Genomic DNA, 24,531 nt, shown 5'->3' with positions numbered 1-24,531 from the left:
TGGTCTAATTTTTTTCTTTCTGGGTGATTTTAAGGTTCTCTTTCTTTGTATTTAGCTTTCAGAAGTTTAATTATGAAGTTTTGTGTGCGTATTTATTGGGTTTAATCCTGCTTGAATTGCTCAGCTTTTCAAATCTATAGTTTTATGTCTCTTGCCAATTTAGGAAGTTTTTAGCCTTTATTTTTTATTTGTATTTTTATTATTTTATTTATTCATTTATTTATTTAATATATCTTTATTGATTTCCGAGAGAGGAAAGGAAAGAGAGAGAGCGAGAGAAACATTAATGATGAGAGAGTCATTGATCGGCTGCCTCCTGCGCGCCCCCAACTGGGGATCGAGCCCGCAACCCGGGCATGTGCCCTGACGGGGAATCGAACCAGGATCTCCTGGATCCTAGGTCGATGCTCAACTGCTGGGCCACGCTGGCCAGGTTACTTTTATTTTTAAATCCCAACCTCTTTTTCCTATAACTTGGGACTCTGATGATATGAATATTAGATCTTTTATCATAGTTTCAGAATTCCCTGATTACCTGTTCGTTTATATTTTCAATGAATTTTCCTCTGTCATTTAGATTAGGTTGTTCTGTTTTATCTTTCAGTGTTGCTGGTCCTTTCTTCTGTTTCTTTCATTCTAACATTGAACCCACACTCTGAGCCTTTTATTTCCATTATTGTATTTCTCAGTTCTAATATTTCTATTTGGCTTTTCTTAATACTGTCTCTTTTGTTTTTTGAGATTTTATATGTTTCTTTCTGTTTTTGTTGTTGTTGTTTGTTTCATTTCCTTCAGGTTTGCCTGTATTTGCTCATTAAAGCAGTTTCGTCATGGCAGCTTTAAAATCTTTATCAGGTAATGCTAACATCTGTGTCATCTTAGTGTTTGCATCTATCAAGGGTCTTTCTTCATTAAATTTTAGATTTTCCTGCTGTTGGTATGAGTGGTTTTTTTTAAAAAAAAACCTGGACATTTTGCTTTTTACAAAGCCTCTGGATCTTATTTACACCTTCTGCTAGCATTAGATTTTTAATAGAGCTCCATGAGGGAACGCAGAGAGGACAGTGTTTCATTAGTGTTGTGTTAGGGTAGACGTCCAGGTTTCTCACTCAGTCTCTGTTGATACAAGAGCAGGGTGCTCCTCATTACCGTGAGGGCGGAGGCTGGAGTGGGGCTCCTCTTACGGTCTCCGCTGGCCGTGGGCCAGCAGCCACTTTGTCACTGCTGGGTGATGGTGAAAATTCTCTCTCTGCTACAGTCCTCCTCTGATAATACCACAGTGGGAGAGAGAGCACAAGCCCCGACCCCCCCAGGTTCTTCCCTCTGACTATAAGGGGGTGATCTTTACTGGCCAGCCACCCTGTTGACCTTTTCTGACACTCCCCCTGCAGGGTATTGGGGTACCGCTTAACAGCACTTCACAGTCTACGCTCCCCACTCTTCCTTTGCTCATGTGGGTGTGGATAGGGCCACAGTTTTTACATGGTGTTTGATGGAAGTAAAGAAGTTCTTGTCTAGCCCGGCTGAGCGTGGCTCCGTGGTTGAGTGTCGACCTAGGATCCAGGGGATCGGGGTTTGATGCCCGGTTAGGGCAACGTGCTAGGCAGCAGGTCAATAAGTCTCTCATCATTGATGTTTCTCTCTCTCTCTCTCTCCCTCTCTCTGAAATCAATAAAGATATTTTTTTTTTTTAAAAAAAGAAGTTCTTGTCTAAAAGCTTTCTGTCTTTCTAGGCTTTCCTTGTGTTAGAGTTTGGCTAGATGGACAGGCCCTGATAGGCTTCTTTGTCTATGCCTGTTGGTATTTTGGGATTGCTCCCTTCTTGGGTGCCAAGTCAAGGATAATAGCACAGAAAGAAAACCCAGGGAAATTATTGCCATGGTTTTCTTCAGGTCCCTAACTCCCCAGCCACTCTGTGTTCTTTTCTCCACCTTTCAGAATTGAAACATTTTTGTTTTATATGCACTGTCCAGGATTTTATTTGTATTTATCAGGATTAATAGAGAAAATATGCCTATTCCATTTGCCAGTAAGCGGAAGTATCCAAGTAGATTATTTTTTAAAACTCCTTCCCAAGGCTTCCTTCTCGATTGGATCTAATTATGACGATACCGTAGAGAATTTGCTGAGCAGCCTTGGGCTTTCTTATAGATACCGGCCTTCCCAGAGATAAAAAGGGAATGCGTGGAGAGCGGCAAATGGTGTGCTCAGGCTGCTTTGTGCTCGCTGGTAAGTTTCAAGACAGGAGAAAACTTTTCTCTTGCGTTTCTGCTAGATTTTCAGCTTCTAGTGGGGTTTCTGGCATGTGTTAGAAACTCAATAAATCTTTTTGAAGGAATTATTTTTCTTGGAAATAGCAAGGACAGAGAAATGTGGTTCCTAATTGGTTTTTAGCTTGTTCCTCAGAAATCGGTATTGGTCTGTGGACCTCAAATATCCTTGAAAGGTCATAAACTTAAATTTGTTCATACTGAAGTCACCTTTATTGGGTGTGTTCTATAATTAAATTAATTACTTGAATCTCAAAGGAAAGATTGTTCTCAGAACCCAAATCTATTTCTTCTGTTCTGAGGATATTTTAATAGTTGTCTCCAAAAGATGTGAAGATATGCACGTGTGACCTGCTCTACTAGGTATTTTAACAGCAATCTTGGGGGGGTGAATTTGTGGGGTACAGCTCTTTTTGCCTCATTGCTGGTTCCTTCCTGACTTTATGAGGTAGTGGGAGGTAAGGAAGAGAAATTGGATGCAGTAAGATGTGCTGTGTTTTAACCAATTTCTGGCCCCAAAACCACCCTTGAAGACTTTTCATGAAATAAGGTAGGAAGTAGATGAGAAATAGTTAATATTTTTCCATAGTGAATCTTGCTAGTGAGGGAAGGAAATAATACTGAAAAGAACAGCAATTTGAAAAAATGGTTCAAACAAATGTGTTATTGGAAGCATGCAATTAAAAAAATTAAAGTGTTGAGTAAAGACGTGATAATTTATTTCTTACAGTTCCACCTCTGAACATACACACTTGGAGGCTCCTAAAAAGGACAAATGGGTTTTCTTTTTACTTAATTCAATCTCTGGGTCATTGGAAAGTATACAAACCCACACGCCATTGCTCACATGCCATTCATCTACGAAAGAGTGAAAAAATGGTTCCAAATGTTCCCCATCTTTGTCAGAGTCCTATAGCCTATTGACTGCTTGTTTCCAACAGATGGCTGATGAGCCCTAAACTCGGGAGTACTCCATTCCCTCTCTCCTGGTTGCTTTTCCTTTAACCACCAGATAAGTGGTAGATACATGCTATCTGCTTTTCCTGTTTTTGAAATGTTAGTTTGTAACCTTCATACCATCCACTTAGCTCTCAACAAAGATTTTTTTTTTTAATGAACAAAAATGAATATTTTGCATTTTAAAAATGTATTTAATAATTTAGAACCACACATGGGTTTCTGTTCTTAGAAACTGCAACCAAATCCCATATCAGTAGATTTGATTATTGACAACACAGGATAAAAGTTGCTTTGTAATGTATAAAAGTGCTGATGAAGAGCAGTGGAATGCTGTGTGGCACAGCTTTGATTTACAGATCAACTTGGGTGAATTATTAATACCCTTAGATCAATCAAAAGTTTTCTTGTCAGCTCGTCTCAGTTTGCATTTTCTTCAAAGAATGCAAGTTTTATTGGTAGGAACCCTGTGATTTGACCTCCCTGAAACCTAATAGTTCAAAATCCACCTTAGAAGAGAATCCTACTGCACTTTGATATTTTAGGAAAAGAAATAAATTCTCCTTGGAAGGATAGCCTTTCCCTTCAGTGAAGAATTGCCCCTTTGTATCAGATTCTTGTAGAATCCTGGTTCTTTTAATAAGAATTAGCCTCAATTATGTAACTGCCTTTCCCACTTTCCTTGACCATTTGATATCAGAGCTACTCGGGTAAGGGCATGTCCTTTCTTTTTTCTTTCTGATGTGACCAAGTTGTTGGGTGACAGTTAAAACCGTCCATATTTCACCCAAATAAAAACTTGAAATCACTTTCGAGTATGCTTTCCTTCTTACTTTTCATATACAATCATCAAATCGTGTTGTTTATATCCCTATAATATCTTATCAGCCTGTTTCCACAGATTCCAACTGTGGCCAACATCATTAAGCACTTGGAATAACCATTGTCTTCAGCCTTGGCTCTCTGTGATTCAGGCATCCCTCATTATAAACTTTCAGGGTTCAGCCACTGAAGTTAATGAAAAATGGCACAATGGTATATAAATCTCGAAAAATTAAATTACAAAAAAAATTCTCTAGGCTTTCAATGGTTTTGCTTGAAGTGAGCACCCAGGATTAATCAACATGGGTGTGGTGACCTGACTGGCCTGGCCTCCGTCACATGAGCCGCGGGCAGGGGTAGGCTGTAGGTGTCGCACATAATCCACATGACTGAGAGGTGAGAGAAAAGTGTTCCCAAGAGAGAATAAGGAATTCTGTTATGATACAAAAATGGGCAAAAAATAAAAACAAGAAGACCCCAGGATCGTCATCCAAAGAGGTTTACTACCCTGTCAACACTGAAGTTCCCCTACCCCTATAAACGCCTTTGCTCACACAAGTGTCTTTCGTCCGGTGTGAGGACGAGCCTCGTGTTACACGCCTGCCCGCAGCAGAGCTCAGGGTCGGCTTACAGGCTCCGTGCAGGCCCCTCTGAGCGGCAGCCTGGGGGCAGCGGGGGTTACACCGCAGGGGGTGCGGGGCAGGCCAACCACGAGCTCCACAGGCGGAGGCCCGTGAAGAGTTCTTCCTGGCGAAATTTATGACACTCGCGAATCCATAAACAGCCTGAGATTTTTCCTCTTAAATTGGCAATCTATAAAACCAAAGCTCCTGGACGAGGCCTGCAGGTAGTTTATTTCAATTGAAAGTTGTATTGATTTGAACATGGACCTATATTACATATATCACAATGCATAATATAAATATTGAATGAGCATTCGGAATACATTGAAACTATCAAATATTTATGAATAAATGTTCACACACTAGCAGAAAAATAGAATGCGTTTGTCAAGGACGGTGGTATTCTTTGTTGGGGAAACTATGATGTTTATCTCAATATTGCAAGGATATAAATGAATTTTAAAAAAACACATTTTTTACTTTAATGTTAATATAACACTTTTGTCAGATAAGAAATGACAACAAAGTAATTGTTATATAATGAGTTATTTTCTGACAGCAATGGGAAAGACTTGGTTCTGTGCTAACAAGTAAAATTATCTTCTGAAAGAAGAAACACTAACTCTACCTGGTAATGCAATAATGTATTTCTTATGCTCCCCACAAACTAGCACCAAGAGAAAGCCTGCATCCAAATGCCGGAGCCATACGGTGACGGTCACTGGCTGCACAAACACTATTGTCCAAATATAAGAAGGTGCTTTAGGTCACTACTCATCCAGAATCAGGGAAACAAAATTGAAAATCTCTTTTTGCCCCAGACATTTCATGTGAAAGTCCCCCAAGCAGCAGGGTATAAGGAGTAAAACAAATGAACAAAATAAATAAAAATAAACATAAAATTTTATCGTTAAAAATAAAGTGAGGGCAAATGCTCCCACCCCACAAGTAGGGCCACATTTCTTTTTCCTCTGTCTGTAACTGCATATTTATATATAGAAGTGAGCAAAAGTAGGTTTGCAATTGTTCGTGTGGAAAAAGACACGCGGGTTATGATGATTACAGTCGCTTCATCAGCTCAAAAGAGGAAACTCCGTGTTCCCTCTACTCACAAGTGTAAACCCACTTGTGCCAACCCCTCTATATCTTACTTTCTCCATGTCAGCCAAGCCCTGGTGCAATAAACAGGAGTATTTGTAGGAGTGGGGAAGTTTGGGAAAAATCATCAAGCTTCGCTATGTTTCCAGGGATTCCCGCCTCTCATATCTGGTCACTTACACTTCACCTGCATTTCTTTCTCTGTCCCCGCAGGACTCCTGAAAGATGCTCACTAGGGGAAGGGTTGAAGTCCGGGAGCTGTAACTTGGCACACATGGGATGGTGGGGCTGAACAGTTTCAGCTTAGTGAGTATTTGTTTTCCTGGACTTGTCAGTTGCAGGCTACATTCCCATCCTCTTGGAGCCAAAGCACCTGTTCTCTCAGGCGCAGGATGCCGGGCTGCCACATGCAGAAAGGAGCGCTGATTGTCACAGGCTGGTGACTGTCCCACACTGGCTGGGGCCTCAGGAGGTGGGCCATGAGGAAGAGTGATCAGAACAACGGTAATTAGCTTGGCCAGGGGATAGGCTGGTTTCTTCTGGGACCCCGGTTGGAGAGCAGAGAACAGTGGGCAGTTAAGAGCTGCAAGAAGAAAGGGAAAGGCATCAAGAAGCAAGGGAAAGCCTAGGAAGAGATTTGCCAATCCACAGGGACGGATGGAATGAACAGGCCTGGGTGGGTGAGGAATTGCGGACAGACAGAAAAGTGTAACTGAGTTACGGGGCTGCTCAGCTGCCTGAGAAACTTACACTAGTGAGGACTTGTGTGGCCATGAACTGAAGGATGGAGGTTGATTTCAGTATTTGTTTCTTTTATTAAAATTGGTACAATTTTCTAGGAAGAAAGTACACAGATTTTGACCTCATTGTCAGAGGAAATCTATAATTTAAAAAACACACACAAAAAACTCCACCATATAGTGAGCATTCCTGTTGTAAGCCATCTTCTAGCACAAAGCTTTAAAACTCTTTAGGTTATTATATGCAAGTCTGTATGAACATCCTGAGGAGACAGCTCACCGATGCTTCTCTGGTTTACTAATTCTATTTTGGCCACAGTGATCTCCCCTTTTTCCTGAACGTGCCTCGTGTGAATGCGTGCGATGTCTGTGAACACCTCCATTCACGGGGCGAACCTGGCCTCCTTTGAACGCCAGAAGGCCCCCTCTGTCTCCCATCACATTTTCACGTGTCTGTCGCTCATGCCCATCAGTACTGAGAGCGCAGCTCCCCAGTACTGCCCCCCAACCTCAGTCAGATGCCAAATGCAAGTCCAGGTTGTCGTCTGTACTTCTGACCAGCATGCTATGGATCAGCGGTTCCAATGACACCCTTCTCGGATTTGATTAATCCGCTAGAGCAGCGTGCAGAACTCAGAGAAACATTTACTTACTAGATCACTGGTTTGTTATAAAAGGATGGGAGAGGTGAGTAGAGCAAGGTATGGGGAAGGACACAGAGCTTCCACTGTCTCTGGGTGCAAGGCTCTTTGAATCTCTCCATGTTAACCAACCTGAATGCTTTCAGGACCCCAGTCTTTGAGTTTTTATGGAGGCTTCATTGCACACGCAGGACTAAGTCATTGGTCACTGACAGTCCATTAAGCCTCCGGAGGTGGGGGGAGGGAACAGGAGGGTCTGAAAGTTCCAACTCTACTCACACGGTTGTTTCCTGAGAACCAGCCCCGTTCTTGGCTGCTTTCCCAAAGTCTCCTCATTAGTATAAATTCAGGTGTGGCTGAAAGAGGCTTGGTATGAATATCAAGACACCTTTATGGCTTTTATTACTTAGGAAGTCCCGAGGGTTTTAGGAGCTTTGTGTCGAAAACTGGAATGAAGACCAAATACATATTTTTATTATAAATCACAGTATCACACATATCCTTTGGCACAGATGAGCTGTATGCTTTGAACACAGAGCCTGTATAACTTGAAAATCGTTATCTTAATGATTTAAAAAAAATTTATACAACGGAATATTACTCAGCCCTAAAAAGGAAGAGCATTTTACTGTTTGTAACAGTGTGGATGGACCTGGAGAATGTTATTCTAAGTGGAATAAGCCAGTCAGAGAAAGACAAGTACCATATGACTTCACTCCTGTGTGGAATTAGTGAACAAAGTGAACCAACAAGCTAAATAGAGACAGACTCACAGATCAAAAGAGCAGGCAGACAGCTCTGGTGGGAGCAGGTGTTGAGGAGTGGAGGGATTGAGCAAAAACGAAAAAAAGAGAGAAAGAACTCATGGATACAGACAGTGTGGTGATTGCATGGGGCAGGGGGTAGATGGAGGTAGAAGAGGGTATACGAGGGGATAAATGGTGATGGGGGAAAAATAAAATAAAGGGGAAACAATTTCCTTTACCCTATCTTAGTTTCTAAGTGCTTAAGGCCAATGGCACATTAAAAACAAAACAAAACACTTTCATATAGATCTGCTGACAACTTTTCAACATCTTGCTTAATCTTTGCATGCCTCAGTTCTCCATCTGCTCATACCATTGCAGTTGTTATCTGATAGCATTATTAGGAGATTCTGTGAGATCATGATACTTAAAACGTGCTTAGAATGCTTGGCACCTGTTAGTGATGTTTGACTTACTCGTCACTGGGGACTCATCTTGAGAGTTTAGTAAAGACCATTCAGATATAGCACTTAAAACAGTGCCTGGCACACCGTAAGGATTCAGAAATTATCGGTGAGGATGGGGGCGACAACGTGATGATGGCGATTACTACTAACTCTAGAAAAGGAATGTGAAGATTAGGACAAAGGGGTGCAAGCGAGAGCTGAAACCCAGCCCACTTCTGCTCATCAAACTGTAAGCCCTTGGGGGGAGCTGAGATGTGCGTCCCTAAGAAAGGGACACATTTTATTGATTTTCAACCCAGAGAGTGCCCCTTGTTGTGTTTTGTCCACCCGAAGGAAAACCATTTCATCAAATTTACAAGATGCTGTTGTGCAAGTTAGTGTCATCCTTGGAAACACAGTATTTGCGAATGTCCCCGGAGAGAGGGACAGACAGAAACAGGAAAGTTCCTGTTAAAAGTATCCAGGCAACAAAAAAGAAACACAGTATTCGCAGCCCATAAAATCATATTTGAAGAATAATTTAGGGAAATGTATATATTTTTTTCCTTCTGTATCTTCTCCCCTGCCACTTTTCACAAAAGCATCTAAGCACCTTTTACACTTTTTTGTCTCAGGGCAGGTTTGTATTTCAGGGCTAAACGCAGAAGTTTCCTGTAAGTCATTTTGCCGTTCCGGATTTTGGTTTCTAAAGGCTGAGCATCCTGAAAAGATGATGGTCTGTCTGTGTTGAGGACTGGGGTTTTGGAGGGTGCGCTTTAGGAAGAGGCTGGATTTTGGCAGGAATGAGAAGCAGTTTGGAGGTGGCCATCTAGAGGCTCCCATCTCAGCACATACATTCCATGTGCATTCATGACATAAATCAAAGAGCCGTTCAATTATGGGCTTGTACGGGGAGGGCGTCAGCTAAGGCCACAGCAGACGGCAAGATGAGGCCATTTCTCTGTAAATGTCCTAAGTGATGGGGGACACAGGGAAAGTGACATGCCCAGTAATGGCAAAGATGGGAATTTTCCACCAGCCCGATAGGTTTTTGAGGCTGAGACTTAAACATAATTTGATTAAATGAAATTAAATATTAATTGAAAATTGATAATTCTTACATATACTGTAAAACTAGATTCACAGCTTTCACCAGAGGAACTGGGTGCTTTTATAGGCTAAGTTTGTTCCTGTCAAGCTGTGATATGAGCCTCCTAATGATTCAGAAGGACAATTTAATATTTAATAATCTGAGCTCCAGGATCCATCACTTGTCATCTTATAGCCACTCACTGGAGGAAATGTGAGTGGCTTTTTACTAATCTTCATTCAAGGATGAGTCTTAAAGAGTTTTGGAAACATAAACTCCCAGTAGGAAATCCACTGGGAAAAGTGCCGAACAAACACACACTAAATAGTAAACTAGAAGTCACTTGAAAGAGTGAATTTTGCTCCTTTTGAACTAAAAATTCTAAACCCTGGGCTGGATGGTAGAATAGCAAATGAAACATCACTTGGTCACCACAGACTCCCTAATGAAGCGTAGGCCTTAGCTTTGTTGCAAGGATGGGAGTAAGACTGTTCTCTTAATGAGAGCCGCAGCCCAGGGGTGTTTAATCATCTCCTCCAAGGGTAAAATCTCTGGTGGTAAAATGACCTCCTCGTCTTCGTGGAGCTTAGGGACATTTACACAAACTTAGAGTCACCCTTGGCAAACAGGCTCTTTTTGATTTCACTGAACTCCAGGCTTTGCTCATCCAGCTCACCTCAGGGCACACACATTTCATTTCCATGAGCATTCAGGGAGGACAGTCCCTGTCATTTGCCAGCATCCCAGCCAACATCCACGTATTAAAATGCAATCACCATGTAACATGGGCTGAAAAACAATCCATCCTGTGTTTAATGAGTAACATTAGCATGCCCTTAAAAACACTAATAACAAGTTTAATTACTGTTCATTTTAGTGTGGATGGCAGCTACCCAAACGCTAACTTCTTACTAAGTTCATTTTAGTAAAAGCAGAAAATGATAATGATTGTAATTGCAAGTCACTTCCAGAAGTCAGACTTAATATTATAACATTAGCGCAGAAAATAAACACCTTTTTTTTTTTTCAGATTACAATTTTTTAGAGAGCCTCTCTTCTCTTCCCTTGACTTTCAAACTGATCTTGTCCTCAAATTAATTTTCGTTGTTTTGTTTTAATAGTGATTAAGTGTTCTGGACCCAATTTCAACGTGTGTGTGTGTGTGTGTTGGGAAAGGGTATTTCCCACACCATCAGACAGTTCTCAGCTCTGGATATAGTGTCAGATCCCCTAGATTAAGAGTTGTCAATGTAAGAACGTCCAAACCTATATAAAAAAATTTTTACAAGAGTGTATTTGTGCCCTGGCCCGTGTGACTCAGTTGGTAGAAGCATCACCCCATCCACTAAAAGGTAGGTTGCAGGTTCAATTCCCAATTGGTGTGCGAACGGTAGATCAATGTTTCCCTCATACATAGAAATCCTCTTCTCTCTCTCTCCCTTTTCTCCCCTCTCTAAAATCAATGAACACATCCTTGGATGAAGATTTTTAAAAAAGAGTGTATTTGAGCCAAACTAAGGACGTGCTGGAAAGCAAGTTCTCAAAAATGTTCCACTAATGGCAGTTTTGCAGTTCTTTTCATATATTTGGAATAAAAGGAGGGAAAGTAAGGAAGATTACATGAAATCCATTGGTGGTAGATTAAAAAGGCAGGAAAATCCCTGATTGGACAAAAAGGAAAATGGAGAGATATATTTCCTTTACACTGGTGGCTACAAGATAGTTACAATTTAACATTTACAGGGCGTAGGGATGGTTTACAGGCAACAGGATCACGTGCTCCCTTGAGGGTGGTTGCGCCTCCTAGGGGTCTGAAAAAGAAGATTATTGTGGCATTTAAGGTGTGTTACTTGGATGCACAAGAACAATGGACAGGGCTTGCTTAAGAGAGAGGTATGTACCTATTCAACAGTTCCAATATTTCAAGCATCTTAAATTAGCCCTTGGTTTCTTAGTGGCGACATGGTGCCAGGCGTTAACCGGCAGAATTGGACCTCAGTTTAGCAACCTCGGTTCTTGAGTTCAGCGAGGAAAAGAATTCAGAGCCAAATAACCCAAATACAAGCAAAAGTTTATTTAGAAAGTCACAGAGGTAGAAGGAGTGAGCCATTGAAGAAGTGAGCGTGCTGGGCTGCACAGGCTCAGGACACAAGGTGCAGAGGCAAAGGAAGCAGCTGTTACAGCGACCTGGTGCAGCCAGACTCTCAGTCCAGAGCCCACTGCTTCACCCCCACAAGAGAATCTGGAAAAGATTCTCTTCTCTACAACTGAACCCTGAATAAGACACTATTCGTACCTACTTCATAGATTGCAATTATTTTAGTGATTCAATGGGACACTTGCATATAGATTGTGTAGCCGAATGCCTGGCACAGAGTAGGTAATACATATTAGCTCCCCCCCCCCCCCCATTATGCCTACGGAAGTTCACTGTGAACCTGCCTGATAGAAGAATTAAATCACTTCGGTAGGCTTTTTAGTTATATGAAGGCTACGGGTGACTCAGTGCAGAAAGATGTACAGACGGTGTGTCATTACGGTAAAGGCAGAGAGCAGTGAACACCATTAGAGTCAAATGATCTCGGTTCATCTCTCAGAACTTATTGTTTGGCCTTGAGCAAAGTTTTCTGGGATTTATTTGTTCCATCAATAATGGGAAACAGACTGGGTTATCTCTGAGGTTCCTCAGGTTTTTAAAATTCTGAGGCTTATAGTCTCGCTTCCTTTGCTTCTGATTTTCAGTGATGATTTGAAACAGCAGCACTGCTCACTCCTTTAGATGACCTATTGTTTAAGGGGTGTGATGGCAAATGATAAAGAGATTTTCTTTTTAAAGACTTGCCTAATGCTTGCAGCCATAAAAGGTGAATTAGGCAATGCAAGGAAGAAAAAATATCTCGGCTATTGTAAATAATGCTGCAGTAAACATAAGGATGCATGTGTCTTTTTGAATTAGTGTTTTGGATTTTTTTTTCAGATAAATACCCAGAAGTGGATTGCTGGGCTATAAAGTAATTCAGTTTTAATTTTTTGAGGACCCTTCGTAACGTTTTCCATAGCGGCAGCACCAGTTTGCAGTCCCATCAACAGTACATGGGGTTCCCTTTTCTCCGCAGCCTCACCAGCATTTGCTTGTTGATTTAGTGATGATAGCCGTGCTGACAGATGTGAGGTGATCTCTCACTGGATATTGTGCCAAGTGAAATAAGTCAGACAGAGGAAGACAAACACCATATGATTTCATTTACATGTGGAACCTAAAAATCAAAATAAATGAACAAACGAAACAGACACAAATTCATAGATACAGAGAACAAGCTGATGGTTGTCAGATGAGAGGGGGGTGGGGGGCTGGGTGAGAAAGGTGAAGGGATTAAGAAGTGCAAATTGGCAGTTACAGACTAGCCAGGGGGTGTACAGTGCCGCATGGGGAACAGAGTCAATAATATTCTAATAACTATGGATGGAGCAGGTGGGTATTAGACTTATTGGGGGTAATCACTTTATAAGTCGTATAAATGTCTAAACACTGCTGTGCACTTGAAACTAATACAATATTGAATGTCAGCTGTAACTGAAAAATAAAAGTAAATTTAAATAGAGGTGAGAATGGTACATTGCATTCATTTTGGGGGGTAAAGGAAAAAGTTTTCTTAGTTTAGTTTGTTATATCAATGGGGTTTTTCAGGGTCACAGCTAGCGATTGTTCTAAAAACGTGAACCTTGAGGCCTGTTTGTTGTGCCTTTTGTTTCTTACAGTTAGAAACCTTGATTATAGTGCTGCAATTCAGCAAAGGTTCTAACGCTGAAAAATCTAGAAGATAATAGGACCTTTTAAAGGTGTAGGAATACATAGAGTCTCTGGCAGAGAAAAGCAGATTTCACAAAAATGTAATGGAAAAAGGTAGTTAGCTCTTTATAAATACATCTAACTGAAAGGGAAGCATCAGTGGAGGAAAGGAAGTTGTCCCCTGGTCTTATAGCTGATTGAGGTCTCGGTGGATGTCAGGAAAGATGCAAAATATCATGTGTTCTTTCTCTCTTTGTCTCTCAAAAATGCGGTAAAAGCCCATAAGAAAATCAAGGCTACCTTGTAGCTATTAAAATTGAACTTTTGAAAATGACATGGGTTTAAATTTAGATTGATGTTGACTAGTTGCTTTTTTAATACATATAGTGCTAGTGTCAATGTTTGAATCTGGCCCGTTTGGTTGCAAGGAGGAAAAATTCAGTCCAGTGATTTCAGGGAACAGCTGGTTTTGCTATTGTTGTAATAGATGTAGGGATTTTGACTGGAACTGGAAGGTTAGGCATAGAGACAAATACTTCTCAGCCGCTCTGAGTCTTGCTTGCTCTGAGTCCATCCCCTCTAAACCCTATTCCAGCCTATGGAGCGTGTCTTCTTACTCTGGTTTCCTAATCTTCATTGTCCAACTTGCTCATCTGCATATTTTATTTTCTCTAGATTATTTTTGTCCCCTGTCTTCCACACACACATTTTCTCTAACTTGTGTTTTGATATCATCTGTAAAATAGGAACCTTGCCTCTGTTGGGGAAAGGAAAGTGTTTTCCCTTTCTCAGCAGCTCCTTCATTTGCGAATATGTGACCAAAATGATTGAAGAAATTGGGACCTGGGCTTCTGATCACTCACCATTCATTCATATTCACATTTTCTTATTCTCTGTTTCTCAAAACTTTCAGTTCATTGAGAAAAGTGAAATCTTGATTTTCAGTTCCAAACTATATTCTGTTTTTACTAGAATGACAGCTATTAAAATTTCCCTTCTGATTTCTGTGTATATTGATCTGCTGGTTCAAGGTCCATAGGGCAGTGATTCTTAACAGGGAGTGATTTGATAGGTAGGGCACGCTTGGCAATGCCTTAAAGCATTTTTGATTGTCGGACTGGGAAGGAGATTCTACTGTCTTCTAGTCGGTAGAGTCCAGGGATGTTGCTAAACATCACATGATGCACGGGAAAACAATCCACTTTAAAAATAATAATTATGCGGGCCAAAGTGTCAGTATTGCCAAAGTGGGAAAATCCTGCCATAGGGAAAATGAAGGGTCTTGAGGTTAATTATTGCCTTTATACTCAAACACTCTTTTATTACCTTTTCTAACTATCTAATCTCTCAGTTACAGCCTTCTAGAATCCCAGGGAAAGATACGATTGGTGAGGCCTGGTTTTTGAACCAGCCTTTACAGAGCATAGACTTTTGCTAGGCTAAGGCTTCATCTTCCTTAGTCCAGTCCAAACGAGCATGAACCAGCAGGGCATGAGCTATAATGTTGAAACATGGACATATTAGCGGTCATCTCTAAAAAAGGGAGGGCCATTTTTAGAAAGGTGTGTGGTTGTGCGGGAATCAGAAAACATCTTTAGAATACAAATAAAATATAACTACCCCAAGATTTGATGAGTTTTTATTGATGACAAAAACACAAGTGGGCCTTCTGTCATGTATATTTCATAAGGGGATGTGATTCAAGAATATCAGTTTGGATATTCAGTTCTATTTGTGAGAACTCTTAAGTTTTATGAACGCTGAGGAAAACGAAAAAGCAGATGGCATAAAGGGGTGGGCAAAAGTATGTTTACTGTTGTGAGTACACAAAATGGTTTATTCGTGAATATTATTTATGAATTATTGTATTATTTATTTGTCTCACAACTGTAGACCTGCTTTTGCCCACCCTTGTATTACATTAATCTGTGTTTCCTGTCTCTTAGGTACCCTGGGGGTCTGTGAGCCTTATTCCCAGGACCTTTTTGTAAGCCCCCCCCCCCAAGGAGTGCGGAGGCAGGGCTGAGCAGCCCCTCACATGCTGTGCTCACTGGAAGAGGAAGGGGCAGGGGAACTGTTTTACAGGGAGGGGGGTTTCCTCCCCCGATCCTACGGTAGCTTTAATGGAACTGGTGTGAGTCATTCCCATCCAACCTGCTGAGTATTTGCCCCTGAGAATTTAGTAATTAAAATGAATGATGAGCTGGAATGAAAACACTCTCCTGTTTGATACTGTGCTTGTTGATTCTAGCTCTGTTTTCCCTTATGATAGGATGAAGCAGAAGGGAGCCACTTTCCTGGGGAGGCGGATATAAAGGTGTCCTCTTATAAAGCTCATGAGATATGTGGAAGAGCCCAAACCATGAATTTGGAAAGGATCATCTCAGAGTTGTTAGAAGAAAAAATTCCACAGACAATTTACTGATCTAGTAGGCTTTTATTCAGCAATTCCTGAATCAGGCAGTATACAGTCTAGCAAATGAAAAGGAGATCCAGAGAGCTATACGAAGAAGAGATTTCAATAGAGAAAAGCAAGAAAGAACAAGGAATTTATACCTGGCATTTGATAAATTGGTTAAAGCAAGGTTCCTTTTCTTACATGGAGCAAAGGGAAGTCTTGGAGCTGAATTGGGGGAGAAGGGGTAACTTGTGCTGAGCAATTAAAGAGTGATTGATTGACCTAGACCTTCCTTTTTTGGGAGAGCAGAGCACAGAAACATAGTCAAATTATGGTTTTGCTAATGTATGAGTGACTCCATCTTTGGCCTACTCTGGCTGCTGTAATAGAGTCTTTGGTCTCTCAAGTAGCCTTTGACTATGCCAATAGGGCAGGTCACTGAAGCATTTTGAGCCTTAAAATATGTGTGGGTTTTTTGTTGTTTGTTTATTTGTTTTATCTCAGAGAGAGGAAGGGAGAGGGAGAGAGAGATAGAAACAACAATGATGAGAGAATCATCGATTGGCTGCCTCTTGCACACCCCCTACTGGGGATCCAGCCCACAACCTGGGCACGTGCCCTGACCCGGAATCAAACCGTAAACCCCTGGTCCATCCGTCAATGCTCAACCACTGAGCAACACCAGCTGGGCAGCATTTTGAGCCTTAATCTTCATACCTTTATATTCAGGACAATACCTACTTTTCAGCATTGCAGCAACACTTTTAAGAACTTTGATCCCAGCTCCGCCTCCCAGATCTGTGAATGTGGTTGTGTTCTGGAATAGTATTGGGCCTCAGTTTTCTCATTTGTAAATTGGGGAAGATTATATCTGCCTCACGGGGTTTTTTTGAGAAGTGAGTGAGCTAATGCCTGCAAAGCACTGGTAATAGCACCTGTCACAAATGTTAGCTATTGTCATTAATGCTTGTTGAGTTTTTAGCACATTTCTTGACACCTGGCAATCATTCAATCTATGGTAACTATTTTTATACAATGCGGGGTGTTATTATTGTTGGAAACAAAGAAAAATAAGGATTTGTGGTAAGGTAGAATCCAATAAATGAGCTATGAAGGTCGACTGTTGCCTAAACCAACATATGGTTTGTGATCATGGTTAGGGTGGGTTGAGAGCCGTCAATCTAGCAGGATGGATGAAACAAATCTTTTCCGTAGACATGTGAATGATTCTAGTGAATTTAATGACACTTTGGCTGGAAACATAACTTGACAATAATTGAAGTCCCCAAATATCATTTGTAAAGTAAATCTGCCTTATTACTGTTAATTGGCAACATAAATTCCGGCTCTGTGGATATTCTGCACATTTGTGGATTCTGTTGCAGTGTTAAAGCAAATCAGCAGGATCCTTCCATCCCATTCAGTTATAATGCAGCCTGTATAGCTCCCACAGTGGCAAAATAACTTCTTTTCACGTACGTCTTACTCACAAAGCAGGGAGAGAGGTATTTTGAAACAGATTTTTTTAAATGGGGAAACAGAGATCAAGAGGTGAAGTGTTGAGTTTGATGGCAATGATATCACATGCTGGCTCAGGATTTCATTTCTCAAAGTGCATCCTCATGAATAATCTCCTTATATCTGCACAAATAAATAGAATGTAAGTAAGAATATGAGCTGTTACCTCCAGATTACATATCAGAAAGTTGATGTTTCTCTCTCAGATGTACTAAGCCTAGACTGTAATCAGCAATTCCAGCTCTCACTGGGATGCATGGTGGCTTCTCTTACTATCAGTGTTAAACCTAGAGTATTCCCCCAGCATGGATTTGAATCTGACCCCTTTAAATTGAACTCCTGCTATTCTTTCTTGAGTTGGATGCTGTTAGACCTAAGGAAATAATTCCACTTGCTTTGCTTCAACAGCCCTGAAGCTAGCAGTACCTGCAGCTCTCCCGAGTTCCCTTTTTCTCTAAGTCAGACTTTCCCTCAATAGGTCTGAATCTATCTGTCATGAATCCTACAACTTTCAACTCATCCTCCTCCAGAAAAATGTAGTTTATTTACTTTGCTGAGGGGAAAAAAAATGTATCAGTTAATTCATTCAACTACTATTGACAGCATTATAATCTTTTCTGTGTGTTTATGGGCAGCCATGAACAAAAAAAGATAAGATCGCTGAGCTTACTTAAGTAATTTGCATATTAGGGCAGGTGGTGGTCAAGAAATTAAATAATTTGAACCTTTATTCAGCAATAACTTTCTATAAAAATTAAAAAGTAAAATAAAAGAGTTCCCTGGAGCATTATATTACAGTGAATGGGGCAATAAGTCCTCCCAGAGGAAGTTGCCTTTAAATGACAAATAAGGAGCCAGACATTAAAATATCAGAGGCAAATGGGAGCCAAATAAAGGAAAAAGCTAGTGTAAATGTAGAAACCAGAGTGGTGTGTTCAGAAGATAAAGGGAATTCCAGTAAATATGGACTAAGTTTAACAAGGGGCAAATGGGGAGAACCAAGTTAGAGACATCGGCAGGGACCGATTTATGGGTCCTTACAGTGCAGGATTTGATTTTATTGTAAATCCTAATGGTAGCTATTGGTTTTAAACATAGGGGGACATGATATGATACTACAGTTTTAAAAAGATTAAACTGGCTTGGTTTCTGGACAATGTGTTTTGGAGAAGCAAGAGTGGACAGTGCAGACTAGTGAGGGGCTATCCAGTGAACCAGAACAGATATAATCTTCAAATTAGGGCTGATGCAGTGGAGTTGAAAATGGACCAATTCCGGTAAGTTCGTCAACTGCCAGGACTTGCTGATGCATTTTCCTTCCCTAGAGTTGGGGTAGATAGTGACCGAAAGAGAAGAATCAGATGCTTCCTCTTTGGGAATTTGAGTAGCTGTATAGATTTGGGGCAACAGGGAAGGTTTGGAGTCTGGGGTAAGAATGGATTTTTTCGTGTTTACTTCTCCAATTCACATTTTGTTTTGGGTGTGTTTGTGCTCACACGCAGTTGTGCCTTTATTTCTGTTCTATCAGCCTCAGGTTGCAGTTGCTTGTTTAGCAGTCGTGTGTAGAAAAAAATTGTATTAAATGAAAAAATGATGCCTGCTCCTTAGGTTACCCTTGCTAATTATTAGATTCTAGCTCTATTCATTGTCTTTGAGCTACTCTGCAACTCTTTGGAAGTCGCAGGTAACTGATTGATTTACAAACTCCTCTGTATCCAATAGTGATTTTAATTAACTTTCTCTCTCCTGGGCAAAAACCAGTTTTGCCCTCATTTGCAATTGAGCTCAACGTTCTTTTACTCCATGTGTTTTTTTTTTTGCTTTTTTTGACTTTTCCTTTGCACCAGTTAGAACATCTGTCTGGTTCACTCATAGCACGTGAGGAAAATGACATTTTTAACAAGTGCTCATTTTTATATCTGCGTGAGAGTCGTGGTTTTATTTTGTCTTGCAAATCACTTCTCACCAATGGCTCATACTGAACCGCATGCCTTTTTCATGGGAACTGTAGTCAAGTTTTGTTTCCCAAATCCTATATTTGGTAACATGACTATGGCACCTTTCATTTCATATGATGCCAGGTTCCCTGGAAAATTCTGGATTCTTATGTGAAACAGGTAATACTTTGTAAACAGGTAACTATTGAATACAAAATACTTGTATTTTGCCAATACAAGTATGAATTCAGAAGTCAACTGACTAGAATTATACCACGGCACCAAGAACATGGCATCTCCCAGGTGGAAGGGAACATTTCTTAGCCGTTCTAATCACCAGTCTTTGAGCTTCTACACGCCTTTTAGTCAACTTTCAGACACTCATGCACGACAGATTTAGTTTGTCGGTAAGGAAAAACACCAAGTGTTTCCAAGCAAATGTACATGCTGCCTCCTATTCTCAGAAGCATATACTTCAGTGACAAAGGTTCTGAGAGATTGTAACTCATTGTTTTTTAGAGAAAACCTACTTAAAGCTTCACTCTAAACTTATCATTTTTAAGAACAATTAGCTCTGACTCATAAATTGAAGTGGTTCATTTTTTGTCTTGTCAAAGAGGAAGAAAACAGACTTCACTGAAACAACTAAGAACAAACATTGTATCTTTGGCAAAAGTGCAGTTTAAATATTTAGAAAATTGTGATTCATAACAAAAAAACATAATGTTCTAATATTTCCAGGCCAGTAACAGGGTAAACACTTTTCTTAATCATATGACATTCATTGATTGTAGACTATCATTTAGTGTGTAAGTTATTAACATTTAAAATATTAAATCATGAACATTCAGTAAGGCACAATTAATTTATAAAGACTAAATTAATCTACCACTTATTTTATAATACATTTTCAAAATACTATGCCAAGCCTGGCATTTTTTTTCATAGACGTTTTAATACCTTATAAGTTAAATTTTGAATGTGAAATGTTACTATTTGAGAGGAATTATGGATGAAAACAGACTTTTTCCTGCAAAATGGAAGTGGTGAAGATCATAGGTTTGGTAATAGTATACCTAATGCACTTACGGCATCTATGAGCACCACTTGCATAAGTAGACTTGTAACATGAGTTTGTGACCACTGTTTTTGCTCTGACATCATGATAATGTAAACTCCAGTCTTACACAACACTTATTCTTAGAGTTGGGGTGGATGGGGATAGAAAGAGAAGAATTAGATGCTGCCTGGTTTAGGGATTGAATAGCTGATGGATACGATTGTCCTTACCTGAGGTAGGAAAGACTTGGGGTGAGAGAGAAGGTCTTGGGGCTGGAATAAGAATGGAAGTTCTGTTTCTAATAATTTGCTTCTTGGATTCATATTGCCTTTTAGGTGTGTTCTTATTTGCATGCAGAACAGGGTAACTCTAGTCTCCCTTGAACCTGACCCTCTAGTTCTATTATGTCAGTCTCAGGTTGTAGTTATTTAGCAATCATGTGTAGAAAAATTGGATTCATTGGAACACTATGCATCTATCTTAGGTTACCATCTGCAAAGTGCTAGCTTTAAACATCTTAGTTGAACCTGCTTCTTCAGAATGGGATTCCATTTTGGGGATTTGTTGAGCAATTCTGAAACAAAATATTTCTCTTGTCATTGAGAGATTATGGACTAGACTCGAGATACGGAGCTATCTTGACAAAGCCTCCCATTTGTGTTTCCTCACTTGTGAAAGAGAAAGTGTTTAGTTTCTGGAAACTTGGGGCTGCCTCCCCTCCTTATATTAGATTACACTTTGTATTGACTTTTCATTCTCTTCAAATAAAGCACCAAGCAATAAATGGGTATTTTCATACTCCTATAAGCTCTTTGCTTGAAGGAGAGATACCTTGTACTATTTTCCACTTTAGCTGCAAAACTACATTGTTCTGATGATTGCAGGTGGCTACCATAGAGGTCGGTGGCTTTGCCTTGCAAAGGAGTCTTTGTATGTCCTCTAGTTTCCAGGTACAGTTCCGAGGTCAAAGGCAAAGAGGTGGGACCCTGTTCCTTACAGTTCTCAAAAGACCCATGATGATAAAGGGTCACAACTCTCTTATCACATTTGGTGTCCTAAGAGGCAGATTTTTCTTCATTCTGTATGAGAGATAATTTAAAAGGAAGCAAACATCTCTAATGAAAGGAATTCCACAGAACTTACGTGTTCTTTCTTTTGGGGACAGTACATGAGGTCTCTCTCTAGAAAGGTGAACCCACGTCAGATCATGCGCTTCTTCCTTCGGGAAAAAAGTCACATTTGGTCAATCCTGTTTGCTTCCCACGAGGAGAAATTAAACCATTGCTCAGAATGTCCAGAGAGTCTCAATCCCGTAATGAATGTTTTATGGAAAATTTCTCCCCGTTGAAGATTGCACCGGGTGATGTCCAGTTTATGATTCAGTTTTAATAATCTCTGCCATATTTATTTTTAACCTGTCCCCAAAAGAGCAGTCACCTAAGTTGACTAAAGTAACATAGCAAAGTGTTTGTATTTGAAGGATCTGGGGAAAGGGAGAAATAAGAGGTGGTCTCACCTCTTCTTTCTGTTCCCAGCACTCGGGCTCCAGGCCAGCCCACGGGTGATGAAGAGGGGAGGGCGCTTTGTTTCTCTGTAGGCCTCCGAGCCTGTAGCTCCTCTGGAAGAAGAGGAGCTTATCTAGCCTAAATTTTGAGACTGAGAACACAGAGGAAAAGTAGTTCCAGGTTTCTAAAGATAACCCCCTGGTGCTGCTGTTGGAACAGAGTAGGTGCCTGGCCTCCCATGTGAGCTATGCCCTATGTCCCTATGCCTTTTGTGAGGAGAGAATAATTGGCAGCTTACCTAGTTCCCTGCAAACGACCCCAGGTCAGTATCTGCTGATCTAAATTAACATTTTTACAGCAGTTTTCCCAATGGCATTCTTTAGGGCATAAGTGGGTAGTTTGATAATGAGAACCAAGATATACTTAAAGATGGTTTGTACTAAAAAAAAAAAAAAAAAAAATCAATGATTTTGACTGTGTTTCCTAAATGTAGACAATACATGGGGAATATATTCAAAAGTAATCTTAATCTTCACAGCAATGAAATGGCCCAGGGTTAATTTGAGCAATGAGAAAATTAGACAGTGAGTTGTATCCAAAGAGCACTGAAGGCGTCATAGAATGTCAGTTTTTCCTTCTAGATGGGTGTAGGTTTAATCAGTGTGCATATGCATAATTAGCTTTTGAGACAGAGACCAAGAAAGTCAAAGAATATTATAAAAATATATATCTCATCTTTAAATTTCAAATGTAGTAATAAAAACTATGTTCCTCTTAAAAATTTCCCAGGTGGCAACTCTCGAAGATACTGAAATAGTCCAGTGCTGCAATTTTCAACCTTTTCATCTCAGGGCACATGTAAACTAATTACTAAAAGAATAACTTTGATTCATTCACACCGGATGGCTATTGTTGTGTTGGCTGTTGTCATTTTTTTAACATATCTATTTTATTGATTTCAGAGAGAGGAAAGGAGAGGGAGAGAGAGAAACATCAGTGATGAGAGAGTCATTGATCGGCTGCCTCCTGCAGGCCCCCGACTGGGGATCGAGCCCGCAACCCGGGCATGGGCCCTGACCGGGAATCGAACCCCGACCTCCTGGGTCCCAGGTCGATGCTCAGCCGCTGAGCCGCGCCGGCCGGGCAGCTGCCGTCATTTCTTCTCCGACAGTCCAAGGGAAGAGGCCCGGGCCCCTGGCCAGGGAGGCAGATGCTGCTGGTTTGAAGAATCCCTGCGGCGCCCCGGTCGAAATTCGCTGAGCCGATGCATCATAAGCACGGCTCGTTTACAGGCATCCTGAAACCTTCCCTTATCAAACTCACACCTTTCAGGGCCTGTATTCTAATATTTTACTTAATTATTGGATAGAGGGAAGTAGACAGTCTCTTGAACCAAGATCCACCATAATGTCCTCTCCGGCTGAACTGGTACTGAAAGCAAAGCCACGCGTCTCAAAGTGTTTCTTTAAACCTCTGAGAAAGAGCACCAATGGCACAGTGCTGTTGTCTGAAGAAGAAAAAAACAAATAGGACTTTTGGCATCACTTTCAAATTCAAATTTAGAGAACTGGTCAGCAACAATCTGGAACAGACTCATTTTTTATATTTTTTGAAAAATATATTTTTAATAACCTAACTAAAATTGTTGGCTTGGATTTGTTGCGATAATTCCACAAATGGACATTAGTCAACGTCCATATTCTTCTACTCAGGTTTGGGGAAATTTAGCCTCTTGTACTTTCCATTTATGTGATAGGAGCAATTGATATTTAAATACTTGTTTAACTGTGCTGGTTGCCAGGTATGAGAGGAAAATGCCATCCATATATATATATTTTAAAAGTAATATTTATTTTAAAAGTAATAACAATGATATGATAAGGAATAATGAGGAATAGGTGGTCAGATGCGAGTGTGATAACCATGAAGCAATCACAAAATGATTTTTTGGTAAATAAAAAGCATGAGAAATGATGCTTGAAGTATGAGAAATTGTATGTGTTGAAGCATAAAATTCTGTAGGCATTCATTGATAATGACAGCCTTCCTTTTAACTTAGTGATTTTTTAAAAAAATTATTATTTTGAAATACGTATGAGCACCAAAAATATCAGTTTTTTATGTTATCACTAGTTTGTAAAAAGCCTTTCTTTTCTATAGTTTTCCTTTGGGTTGTCACTTTTCCAGGGACAGAAACTCTGACAAATTATCCAATTCCACATAACCAAAGCCAGTCCACTGTTCCCTATTCAGTCGAAGGCACAATTCATCTACAAAGTGTTCTCATTGTGTGTTTCACGCAGAGAAAGAAACTAATGTGTCCTAAACGTGCTGCAGTTATTTTCCATTTCTTCTTGTTTCTGCAGCAATAAAAGGAGAGAAAGAGAGTTAAACATTTATTTACTTGTCAGACTGGACAAAATTCTTCAAAAAGAAAAATTATATACTACTTAGAGCACTTTAGCAATTTCAGTAATCTAAAAGAAAAAAAAGATTGATTTCTGTTTAGCCACTTTATTTTTTTTATTCTGTCGGTAATACTGTATGTTTTTTTTCTTAGACATTTCCCTCTCTCAAAATTAAGGGGTTATTTTAGAACCTTTTTGCAGTGTTTTTTGAAAAACTAAAGTTCTTTACTCCTAAAGTAAAGTTCTTTACTGCCTGTTCTGTACTTGAAGTATATAAGTTCTGGCTCTGTCTGGAGGTATTAAGATAATAGGTCCATTCTGTTTAAGTGCTTTCTCATCAGTTGATGTCCTTAAGCCTGCAAGATGCACCTATAAAGAACATGTAAATGGATAATGCACTCAATAAGCCAGAAAGAGGAGAGAGAATTACCTTTTTTGGCATTTGTGAGGTATAACATGGTGTTCACTTTTAAAATATCTAT

The sequence above is a fragment of the Miniopterus natalensis genome, chromosome 15 (genome assembly GCF_054644295.1).
Source record: "Miniopterus natalensis isolate mMinNat1 chromosome 15, mMinNat1.hap1, whole genome shotgun sequence".
Classification (NCBI taxonomy): Eukaryota; Metazoa; Chordata; class Mammalia; order Chiroptera; family Miniopteridae; genus Miniopterus; species Miniopterus natalensis.
Note: the sequence above shows the minus strand (reverse complement) of the source record.